Source organism: Eleutherodactylus coqui, chromosome 2 (assembly GCF_035609145.1).
Source record: "Eleutherodactylus coqui strain aEleCoq1 chromosome 2, aEleCoq1.hap1, whole genome shotgun sequence".
Classification (NCBI taxonomy): Eukaryota; Metazoa; Chordata; class Amphibia; order Anura; family Eleutherodactylidae; genus Eleutherodactylus; species Eleutherodactylus coqui.
The window spans coordinates 207019672-207032663 of record NC_089838.1 but is presented as its reverse complement, the minus strand read 5'-3'; the positions used below and the strand labels follow the sequence as shown (position 1 = coordinate 207032663).

The 12992-nt window shown below is 45.0% G+C and overlaps 1 protein-coding gene across 3 annotated transcripts in view; it reads left to right on the top strand.

Moving 5' to 3' along the window:
• Positions 1-12277: 12277 nt before the first annotated feature.
• Positions 12278-12992, top strand: part of MYO9A (myosin IXA) — a 123065-nt gene continuing 122350 nt past the window's right edge. Inside the window, exon 1 of one of the 3 annotated variants that reach the window (XM_066592333.1) lies at positions 12278-12832. The gene's annotated coding sequence lies outside the window, so the exon portion shown is untranslated. The remainder of the gene's footprint in view (positions 12833-12992) is intronic. The other 2 variants (XM_066592331.1, XM_066592332.1) reach the window with 2 other exon arrangements.

Sequence of the window (12992 nt, the reverse complement as noted above, 5' to 3'; positions counted from 1 at the left end):
AAAATCTGTGGATATATGCTGGCTGTACTGAGCGGAAGATGGCCTATTTTTGTAAAAGAACTATACCACAATTCACCACACATTGTATGTTGAGGTTAGCAGTTGGGGTGTTTCATAAAAAGTGAAAAAATAATAAAGAAATATCTGATATAAAAAAAGGAAGTGAGGAAAATGGCAAATTTGTAGCAGAAGTTTCTGCTAGAATCCTATTCACCTCATTGGGGACTGGAAAAATATGTATGTTTTGTTTCAGAAACAAACTCATTCAGATGTATGAAGAGTCACAAAACGTTATTCAACAAATTTGCAGCTTGTAAATTCATCCTTAAGACCCCACCCTCCATATTCCTCATCATGTTGAATTGCATTCAATAGGACTTGGAAGTTCTCAGCTCAAGAAACAGCAAATGAATAGATACTATGAGTAGGATCCCACGCTGCAAAAAGCATATGCAGCCAAAACTCTGCCCAACCGTGGTGGCCAACGGCTGGAAGCTTTTTCACTAATACTGTCCTCTTACTGGCAAAATGTTCCGGTCATTGGACACAATGAGTGGACGGGTTTTTAATCGTATGTGGTTCATCGGAGAGTGGGACCCTATCATAACAAGATGAACCAGCTGTGAATTAACTGAGACGTTAATTAACAATGGTCTTGTAAAAAGTGTCAATCCTAAAGGGAGCTGGGAGGTAGACAATGGGGCAGCTTTACTAATGCAACTGTGCCTCGACGTAGTTGTAAATTGCGCCAAAATTTGGCACATAATCTTGTTTCAAGTTTTATATGATGCAAATGCACCAAAAAGAATATTCCACTATGTCTTATTCAACATGTCGTGGCTTAAATGTGACAATATGCACCAAAATGTTGTCACAAACAAAGCCACCCAATAGGGGGTATAAAATTAGACAAAAATAGTTAGAGAATGTGTCAAATTAATCATCCAACAGAAATTACTATGACAGGTTTGGTGCAGCTTTAGACTGCCTAGTCAAAGTTTACACTGTCCAACAGTTGGTTTATATGGGACAGCTGTCATCCGAATACTTGCTTATGTGCCCTTTAGGCAGCAATTACAGCTGGTGTGGACACTGGGGACTGGTGTTTGCCAGAAAGGGCACCTGGGTGAGTGTCGTGGCCATCAAAAGGCGTAAGTTGGTGGCCAAGCCTGCACATTGCAACAAGTATACTGTTTTGTGAACATTTTCTTCGAAGTGTTTCTAAATCTAGATCTCTACAACCACTACCATATAAACCCCATAAACAAACAGGCGTTGCTTTATTTAGGTTTGGAATACATACAAGTTTTTGATCGCTTTTTATTACATTTTTTCTTGGAGGCAGTGTGACCCAAAAAGCACAATTCTGACATTGTATATTTTTTTCCTGTTTTTTTATGTTCACCATGCAGGATAAATAATGCATTACTTTGATGAACACAACGCTACCAAATATGTTTTGATTTTTTATAAATATGGGAATAAGGTTCGTTTTAAACTTTTATTACCTTTTAATGTTTTTTAATAAAAATAAAATTAATTAAACTTTTTCAAAACTCATTTTAAAATTTTCTTAGTCGTTTGATTGCTACTGCAGTATAATGTAATACCACAGTATTACTTTATACTGCGATCTGATAGGCAGTCTATTTAGCCACATCTAGCCACTTATTCCAATAGCCACATTGCAATGAAAAGAGTTGTCTTGTGCTACACATTAAATACACAAACACTAACAAAAGCTGATAAGGTCCACCTTCAAAGAATCCACCATCGCCTTCCACAGTCCTCCAAACAATCCCCATCGTCCTTCATTGTGCCTCCACACAACTCCCATAACCCTCCACAGTCCTCAAAACAACCCCCAACGTCCTCCAAACAATCCTCATTGTTCTCCACACTACCCCCATAGTCCTCCACAGCACCCCCAAACAACCCCCATCATCTTCCAAATAACCTCTACCACCGCCGTCAGGCCATATGGACTCCAAACTGGAATCAGTGCTTTCTCCTGCCTGGAATCAGAAACTTCTCAGGCTCACATGCAGTTCACGGGCCTGTTTTGTAACACACAGCGTTAGCTTGCCACAATTAGACCACCTTCTTTTGTCCTCACCTCAATAGTGGATAGAAGCAGTCAGGACTCACAAGGATAAGAAGAATAGCCACTGCAGACCACCTGCTGGACCCGGAGTGACTCAGACAGTCACAGAGCTGCAAGTCATGCCCACTGTCTTGTCATCTGTATGAGCTTGTCTGTGAGCAGAAACCCACAGCCTGTCACTGACAGATACTGATTGCATCCTCTCCCCTTCCAGATTCCCCCCCCCCCCCCCCCATGGACTTGGTTGCATAATATTTTAAGTAAGTTTACGACTTTGTGTTGGGCCGCATTCATAGCCATCCTGGGGCGCGGGTAGGACACTCCTGCTAATATAATCCCCTCATATAGTTTGTAATGCAGATGTGAAGATGGAGCTTTGCTTTTAGAGCAGAATGTTTCTTTGTAAAGATTCATAGTTTTAACAGTAGTTTCTAGATTGCTAAGTTATATGGTGAATCATTACAGTAAAGTTATCTCTACTCCACAAAGCAGATGAGTCAAACATCACAGAGAGGGAACACACATTAAGGTCTTTCTCTAGTAACTGAATAATAGATGCAGACCGCTATTAGTGGATCAGTGAGGTCTACATGAGCGCAGCACATGCTGATTCAGTACACGTTAATGCCACCTATAAAATATAATTTATTTTTATACCAATGATTTACTAACCTTTCAAATATCAAATTCAGTGAATGGGGGTTGTTTTATTTAAACACCAAAAATATCTCCAGAATTTAAAAGACTTACCGTATATACTTGAGTATTAGCCGACCGAGTATAAGCCGAGTCAATAAGTTTTACCACAAAAAATTGGTATACTCGAGTATATAGTAGATTAAAAAAAAAAGCAATACTCACATATGAGCCGGCATCTGGCCCCGGCGGTGCGGCCAGCTGCTGCAGTCTTCTCCCTGGCTTGCTTTTGAAATCACCGCCGTCAGCACTGTGATTGGATCGAGCGCCGGCCAATCACAGCCGGCGCTCGATAAACCAATCACAGCCATTTAGAATGACATCACTGAATGGCTGTGATTGGTTTATCGAGCGCCGGCTGTGATTGGCCGGCTCTCGATCCAATCACAGCTCTGACGCCGGGGACTTTAAAAGCAAGCCGAGGAGAAGACTGCAGCAGCTGGCCGCACTGCCGGGGACAGCATCGCAACGGTGACACAGACGCCGGCTGATAGGCGAGTATTGAGTTTTTCTGGGTTTTTTTTTTCCTCACGAGTATAAGTCGAGGGGGGCCTTTTTCAGCACATTTTTTTGTACTGAAAACTTGAATTATACTCAAGTATGTATGGTAATGCCAGCATAAAAAATAATAAACAATAAAAACATTATATCATCTATGAGTTATTTATGCACAATGAAAACCAACCTGTTGTCTTCTGGATTACCTTTTAGATTCCTACGCTGATCAGCTATAATATTAAAAGCAATGATAGAGAAAGTGAGTAACAATAAAGCCCCATTTAGACTGGAGGAATATCGGGCAAACGATGCCCAATAAATATCACAAGCAGGTTACCATAAGCACTCAATTCCAGCACCCTTACCAGATACACATGGAAGAATAAAGGTATTTTTATATTTTTTGCACCATACTACTGCTGCCGCTGAAATTCATTGTCTTGGGCAAACAATGCCCGAAAATCATCCCCGCACATACTCGCTCTCGTGCTGCTGCACAGGAGCTAGTATCGCTGGCTCTCAGCAGGGAGGCTGCAGAAGATTTCTCTCCTCGCGCTCCCCCGCCCCTCTCCATTGACTTAACATGGCAGCCGTTCAATACTGAATGGGTGCTATTTACATTGAACGATCAGCGAATCGCCATAGTTTATGCTGCATAAGTGATGGATGATGAGCTGAACGCTGATTGTTCAGTGTAAATAGCAGCCGTTCAGTACTAAATGGCCACTATGTTAAAGGGGTTGTCCCGCGGCAGCAAGTGGGTCTATACACTTCTGTATGGCCATAATAATGCACTTTGTAATATACATTGTGCATTAATTATGAGCCATACAGAAGTTATAAAAAGTTTTTTACTTACCTGCTCCGTTGCTAGCGTCCTCGTTCCCATGGAGCCGACTAATTTTCGCCCTCCGATGGCCAAATTAGCCGCGCTTGCGCAGTCCGGGTCTTCTGCAGTCTTCTATGGAGCCGCTCGTGCCAGAGAGCGGCTCCGTGTAGCTCCGCCCCGTCACGTGCCGATTCCAGCCAATCAGGAGGCTGGAATCGGCAATGGACCGCACAGAAGAGCTGCGGTCCACGGAGACAGAGGATCCCGGCGGCCATCTTCAGCGGTAAGTATTGAAGTCACCGGAGCGCGGGGATTAAGGTAAGCGCTCCGGTAAACTTTCTTTACTTCCCTGCATCGGGGTTGTCTCGCGCCGAACGGGGGGGGGGTTGAAAAAAAAAAAAACCCGTTTCGGCGCGGGACAACCCCTTTAAGTAAATGGAGAGGGACAAGGTAGAGCTAGGAGAGAAACCTTCTGCTGTCTCCCTGCCCCCGTGCTAGCTGCTCTGTGAGCAAGCCAGCTATACTAGCTCCTGTGTAACAGCACGGGAGCAAGTGTATGCGGGGACGAGGGTCAGGCATCGTTTGCCCGACATTCGTCCTGTCTAAATGGAGCATAAGGCTGGCTGTGTTGGGACCACTAGATGTGTAAGTTCAAGCAGATAAGGCAACCAGGCTCAGGACATTCCAACAGACCACCAGTAGAGAGGCCATAGTAGTCAATATTTCGCAAAGCAGCAACCAGAGGTATACCACAACAGTGGGGGAGCTTTTATCAATACAGTGCACACTTTCTTAGGAGTCGGGATCCTCAAGTAAGCATGCACCAGTAAAGAGGATCGTCTGAACATCCGACAAGCATGAGCAGCTGCAACTGTTTCGTTGTCCGCCATCAAGAGACAGGTGGCACCATCGTTTGAGTCCCCTGTGTCTGTCAGAACCATTTCCAGGTGCTTAGCTGGAGGAAATTAGGTCACCCATTATATGCACTGCCTTTAACACCCACCATTGCCTCCATTTACTGTGGTGTTGTCAACAACTAAACTGGACTTCTACAAAGTGGAACCAGGTTGTCTTCAGCGAAGAATCCAGGTTTAATTTGAGCACTAATGACACAAGTGTTCGTGTCTGAAGACCTAGGGGTGAGCGCCTCAATCCAGCTTTTGCTATTGAGCGGCACACTGTACCCCAATGCTAGTGTGATAGTCTCAGGAGCCATCACATACAACAGTCGGCCATCTCTATTAGCAGTACGAGGGACAATAACAGCTCTACGATATGTTCATGACATCCTGCATTCACATATATTGCCACTCCAGAGCTTCCAAGAGGCATCTTCCAGCAGGATAGTACCAGCAAGGGTGTGACAGGAATGCCTCCACAACATTGCCACACTTCCGTGGCCTGCCGGATCAACAGATTTATTGCTAATAGAACATATATGGGACGATTTAGGAAGCCAACCTCAACAGCCTACGAGTTTGCATAATCTAGAGGCTAAGTTACAGCAAATGTGGACTGCAGGATGCCATATGGAAACTGTAAGCCTCCATGCCTGCCTGTATCACATCTTGTATTCAAGCTAGAGGTGGCCCAATAGGGTACTAGAGCTTCCCTTCAAGTGTTCAGTTTTCCGTAATTTTTTTTTTTTTTTTACTCCAATATTGTAATCAATTACATCAATGTTACATTCACAGATATAAAGTTTCAGTATTCCGACAACTCCTTCTAGGTGCTTAACTTTTTTTTGACAATGAGTGTATGTTAAAACTAAACATACTTCACAGGAAACCACCACAAAGTAGAGAACCCCCCCTTAATATCCAAGTGTGCAATTAGCACACTGTGTGTTTGTTCTCAGTGAGAGAAACCAAGTAATCTTGTAGATATGATACCTTTGAATGGCTAACAAATATACATGATGTTATAGTAAGCTTTTGGGTCTTCTATCGATCCTTCATCAGGCTAAAATGGAACTGGTTTGGATGGGGCACATATATAATGAAGCGCTCCTTCAAGTTCTGTTCCCCTTCAGCTGTCATCAGCGGTAGGTTAATGCCATTTTATTTAGGATAAGTATGATATAAAACACAGGAGTGTAATGTATTTCAAGATCTCCTTTTTCAAGTACAGATTACAACTAGTCACATAAGGAGCAATACGAGGGGCTGCTAATAAGTCTTTGGCTTTGTGTTCTTTTTTTGTTTCTTTGGTAACGAATGTTACATCACATGAAAGCCTTATGTGTCTAATATATGTTTTCAAAATTTTGCGTTTGTCGCTTATGGAAACAGTGATCCAGGCACGCGGGAAAACAAAATGGCGGAGTCTAAGGCGATATTCACAGCAAATGAGAGCAGAGGAGTGATAAAATTCTTGTTTCTGCAAGGAAAGTCTGCGAAGGATATTCATGGTGATATGTCGCAGAAATTGGGGGATCAGTGCCCTTCATATTCTACAGTTAATAACTGGGTTGCCAAATTGAAAACGGGCCACTTCAGTGCGAATGATGAGGAACGTCCTGGACGACCGAGAGAGGTTGTTATTCCGGAGATCGTCAATGCTGCGCACAACCTCATACTGGAGAATCGGTCAATTTCAGCTAAAGGAATAGCGGACATCATGGGGATTTCTGGTGAACGTGTTTGTGTCATTATCCATGAACATTTGTACATGAAGAAGCTACTGCAAAGTGGGTCCCCAAATGTTTGACAACAGATCAGAAAAGCATGCGAGTGAAAACTTCCAGGTCCATTTGTCAGCGTTTCCGGACTGATAAGAACTTCCTGGATCGACTGGTCACTATGGATGAGACCTGGATTTATTTGTATAACACTGAAACCAAGGAGCAGTCAAAAGAGTGGAGGCACAGTGGTTCTCCTCGCCCAAAGAAGTTCAGGGTGCAAAAATCAGCCACTACGGTGATGGCATCTGTGTCTGGGATAAGGAGGGCGTGCTGCTACCTTCAAAATGGTTCGACCATCAATGCAAGGTATTACATTGAACTTTTGGACCAATTAAAGGCAGCTCTGAAGGCCAAAAGGCGCAGCAAGCTGTCCAAAGCAATCTTGTTCCTGCAAGACAACGCCTCTGCTCACACTGCACAAGTGACCACGGCAAAACTGGTGGAGCTAGGCTTCCAGCTGGTTGACCACCCACCTTATTCACCAGATCTAGCTCCCTCTGACTATCATGTTTCCAAACCTAAAGAAACACCTCAAGGGTACCAAATTTCACACCATTTCTGATGCCACGGCTGCTACGGATGACTGGTTTGAGGCACAACTGAAATCCTTCTTTTTGCAAGGCTTACAGAACTTGGAATACCGATGTAAGAAGTGTGTTGACATCAGTGGAGAGTATGTGGAATAAATGTAAAGTTTAATCTTAATATCTTGTTTCTTTCTGGGTAAAGCCAAAGACTTATCAGCAGCCCCTCGTATTTATATACAATACTTTTCTTTTCCATTCATCCACATTAGTGGCAATGGAGTAGGTGCGGTTTGACTTTCCCGCCAATCACTCAATAAATATTGCTTTTGTATGTGACTAGCTGTAATCTGTGCTTGATAGAGGAGGTATTTTCTGAAACACATTGCACTCCTGTTTTTTATATTATACTTATCCTGAATAAAATGTTGTTAACCTACCGCTGTGGTTCTGGATTTTAAGATACAACGTCGACAGTGGGTTCAAGATATACTTGGATTCTAGAGGGAGTTTTCTACTTTGGGGCCCTCCACGAAGTAAGTTTAATTTTATCATATTTTATCTCACTGTATCACGCACTGGTTTTATAATTTTTATCCCCTGGAGCGCTGGGACTTATTTCTTAGTTTGGTTTTACTTGAACACGGCTGAGGTATTTATCCTTCGGATATCTTGCAGACGCTCTCCTTTGAAGACAAGGGGTCCACTCCTGATAGAATTCATTCTAATTCAGGAATATCCTATGTGGACAGGATAGCATGGTGTAACAGAAGCTTGGATTCATTTGCTTAGGCGATGTTTCTCCATTGCTCAGTGATCCAGTTTTTCTACACTTTTGCCCACTGGAGTCTTGCTTTTCTTTTTTGCTTAGAGATCAATGACACTCAAATTGATCATCTGTGGTTATAGCCCATTCATGCTAAGGAACGACGCGTTGTGTTCAGACACGTTAGCTGTATAATCAGTGTTGTATTCAGCTGCAATTTGCCTCACTATGCACCACATGTTCTTCATATGAAGATATGAAACTTACACACTTTATATGTTGTGCTACTTAAAAAAAACAAAAAACTTTAAAAACTTGCTTTATTTCATCATATTTTGAACACCATAACTTTTTTTAGTTTTCCAACGATGAAGCTGTGTGAGAGTCTTAATTTAATTTTTGTGCATGATGATTTATAGTGTCTATTGGTACCATTTTTGGGTACGTAACAGAAAACAATAAGGACAGCACCTAGGAGTGACTTTGAGGATAGTCCTTGAGAGTGGTATTCCCCAGCTCCTCACATAATCCACCTAAGTGGAGAGCCGGATGCAAAGGGACCCCCCCCCCATCACATGAGTGGGGGTAAGACAGTAAGGAAACATTGAATTAGAATGATGCGCTCAAACTAAAAAGTCCGGAAAATCTGGTTTCTACCTACAGAGGAGTGTCAGCAGAGCTGAATATACTCTCCCCCTGGATATTCAGGATTGCCTTAAAGAACAGTGATTGATCAAATCCATGTCTTCATATAAAGGTGGTAGATCCAGGTTTTATTCACAGTTAGATAGGAAAGAACGGACCTTCAGGAGAAGGCCCTAACATACAACATGCAACGCATTTCGACTCAATTCACTAGAGCCTTTTTCGAGACATGCAGGCCAAAGAAAGTGCAATATTGGGTGTTTGCGTATTTTTTTTCATGACATACACCTTGCAGGATAGATTGGACCTCTATCGATGCGGTGATAGCACAATTTTATCCTTTACTTTGATTTTTTATATTGAAAGTGGGAATAGATTTTTCAACTTAATATTTTTAATTTTCTTTCCAATAATTAAAAAATGTTTATTTGACTTATCTTTCTTTATCTTTGTGATCCATATGGAATGTGAACTGGCATCATCTGATGGCTTATACAATATGCCACAATGCTTCAGTAGGAGTACTTTGCCTCAGGTGGTCCACTTTAGAAATTTCAGAGCTCATCCCATTCATCTGAATGGGTCTTGCAGAAATCCATTCATTTACTGCTACAACAACCCTATACGGATGCAGGGAACAGATTTTCAGTTGCCAAACTTTCTGCAACAAATCTGCAGATTGTAAATTCACCCTAAAGCCCTGTGGACTCCAGGGCACAGTGTGGTCATATTATTCAGTCACTGTATTGTGCAGTATTATTTAATCCCTGTATGAAAGTGTTAAGTCACTCTAAAATGGTATTCCTTATTCACTGTATGTTAGAATTACTGTATTGTTTCATTCTTTGTTTATAGATATAATTTCCTCACTTTATGGCAGCATTATTCTATCACTGTATGGCGGTATTAGTCATTTGCCGTTTGATTCATTCACTCTACAGTGGCATTTTACCTTATATAAAGGATGAGCTAGAATCTGACCTACATATGTATTTGCATTATATAATATGCATAATACTATACATTACAAATGTGGAGCATACTAAGTGCTCTGTGAGTTATACTGAAGATGGAAAAAAAACCTTTTATAAAGTTGTCGTTAATGAATGTCAAGCATATATGACAGTCCAGGTCAGAGGTCAGTGGTGTTGTGAGATCCATTGTGCTTTATGAAACTCCAGATTGGTACCAATTGGCCACAGGAAGAAGCCAGGTAACCAGCAAGAGATTTCCCCTTAGGCTAACTTCACACGGTCAAGCATGATATGGGGCCATGAATCCTGTCCCCATATTGCGCTCCCCACCATGTGAATTCTCCAGGAATACAAGGCGTTTTCATGTGAAAACAGCCTTGCATCACTTCGGGGATGAAGGGAATCCTCCGCCGCGGCTGTCAGGATAGCAGAGTTTCTACAATTGTTTTCAATGGGACGCCTTGCATTGTGTGTGTCTAGCACGTGGTTTGGTACCGTGTTCGCCAGTAGAGCAATGTGTGACTATTCTCAGAGATAAGACACATCATAAAACTGTCCTGTGCTCAGTGGACTGATTTACGATGTATGTTTCCGCTCTGTTTGTTGCTTTAAGTTTTAAGTGCAGTCCCAAATTTCTGTGTGTGAACATTTATTTGGATCTAGAGGAATGTGTCCCCCTCCCCTCTGCATCTGTATGTTATAATTATTTGCCATCCAAACTAGTTTCATTCAATAGCCTGACAAAAGGGGCGAGATATCCCCGAAAGCTTGCTGTAACATCATGCATTTTTGTTAGACATTAAAAGGTATCATATCTACAAGATTACTTGGTGTCTCGCTCTGAGAACAATCACCTTCTAGCACGTGGTGTGATGCTACCCCCAGCCCTATTAAAGTCAATGGGCGGTGCAATGCGAGAGCACGGACAAGATAGAACATGCCACGATTTATTTGCCGTGTGGGTAAACATTGCTGATGTGTATGACCCCATTCAAACGAATGGGGTTCATATTTGTGCGCCTGGCAACGCATGAATCTCGTCCGTGTGAAGCTGGCATTGAGGCTCCTTCACACGAGCATATGCATTTATACCTCAGCTTCGGTGCCACGTATCTCCCCCTGAAATGAGCTGTGCTTCAGCGTCATTTATTCCCCCCGAGATGAACTGCACCCCCAACTTCGGTGCCATGTATCCCCCATGAAATATCCTGCTGCATATCGGTCCACATTTGCTGTAACTCCAGATTGTGCAAACTTGTAGGCTGTTGAAGTTTGCGTCCCAGGTCGTCCCTTACATGTTCTATTGGCGATAAATTCAGCTTGGCAGGTTACAGAAGTGTGATAATGTTGTGGAGGCTCCTGTGACCCTCTTGTGTGTGCGGCTGAGTGTTATGCTGCTGGAGAATGCCTCTTGGAAGCCGCCATGAGAGGAACACATGTGGCTGCAGGAAGTCCTGAACATATCGCTGAGCTGTTATTGTCCCTCGTACCACCGGTGACCGACTATCACACGACGGCTCTATCATGCGATGTCCCCCAGACCATCACACCACCAGTGTGCCTCAGTATTTCCCCTCAGATGAGCAGCACCTCATCTTCGGTGCCATACATCGCTTCTGAGATGAGCTGCCCCTCAGCTTTGGTGCCATATATACCCCCTGAGATGATCTGCCCCTCAGCCCCGGTGCCATGTATCCCCCCTGAATGAGCTGCCCCTCAGTTTCGGTGCTATGTATTCCCCCTGAGAAGATCTTCCCCCCAGCTTCGGTGCCATGTCTCCCACCCCCGAATGATCTTTCCCTCAGCTTTGGTGCCATATATCCCCCCTGAGATGATCTGCCTCTCAGTTTCGGGGCCATGTACCCCCCTGAGATTAGTTGCCCCCCAGCTTCAGTGCCATGTACCCCCTTTCTTGGGATGCGCAGTTCTTCAGCTTCGGTGCCATACACCCCCCCTAAGATGAGCTGCCCCCTAGCTTCAGTGCCATGTGCCCCTCTTCCTGAGATGAGCTGCCGCTCAGCTTCGGTGCCATGTACCCCCCGAGATTAGCTGCCCCCCAGGTTCGGTACCATGTATCCCCCCCCCCAATGATCTGCCCCTCAGCTTTGGTGCCATATATCCCCCCTGAGATGATCTGCCCCTCAGCTTCAGTGCCATGTATCCCCCTTGAGATAATCTGCCCCTCAGTTTCGGGGCCATGTACCCCCCTGAGATGAGCTGCCCCCTAGCTTCAGTGCCATGTACCCCCCTTCCTGAGATGAGCTGCCGTTCAGCTTCGGTGCCATGTACCCCCCTGAGATGATCTTCCCCTCAGTTTCGGGGCCATGTACTCCCTGAGATTAGCTGCCCCCCAGCTTCAGTGCTATGTATCCCCCGAGATAATCTGCCCTTCAGCTTCGGTGCCATGTGTCTGCCCCGGGTCTCCACTTGGAAGTTTCTCTCCGAGCCGTTGGCAGTCGGCGGCTCCCGCGGTCCGCCCAGTGTTTACATGACGCGCGCAGCCCTCAGCCTCCTCAGCGCGCGGCACACGGTGGGACGCGGTATAGACGGCGCCTTGTAGACGGGTAGCAGGTCCTCCCGTCCGCCTTCAACCCCGCGCTCCGGTCTGGCCGCCACAGGTCTCCTCGGATGTGGCAGTCCTCCTCCTGTAGTAAATCTGTGTCTCTCTCTGAACACGCCTGTCTGCGCTGCTCCCTCCCCCTCTCCCTCCACCCTGCAGTCACATCCTGCAGTCTCTGGCTCTCTCCTGCTGCTGCTGTCTCCGGGGTCTCTTCCTGCTGGGATTGGGAGAGACATCTGCGTGCCGTCTCCTCGGGGTCCCTGCACCCAGCCCAGCGGACGTGTGTGCGAGCCCCCGGCCATTGCGGGCTGTGCAGCCGAGGCCCTGGAGATGTGAGGCCCTTGCTGGCTGTGGACCCTGTATCCTTGTGGTGGACGGATGCTGTGGAGCTGCCATCTACTCCGCGAGGCTGCCTGTCGCTGGATATACGAGCCGCTGTCTCTGGACTCCTAATGACGTCTCCGTGGACGGAGCTGGCTTGCTGTCTCTCGGCTGGTGTGGATGTCTCTTCCTGCTGTCAGGAGGCCTGAGATCTCCGGGGACAGAGAGAAGGGTAATACTACTGGTCATAGCTCCTCTGCGGCTGGCACACACCCTGCCTGTGCCCCTTGCCCTCACCTCCATGTAGTGCCAGGCATTCCCTATGGGGATCTGTAGGGTATGTGTCTTACCAGGGCTGTCAGTATGCTCGGTATTTGTGGTATGCCTGGCAG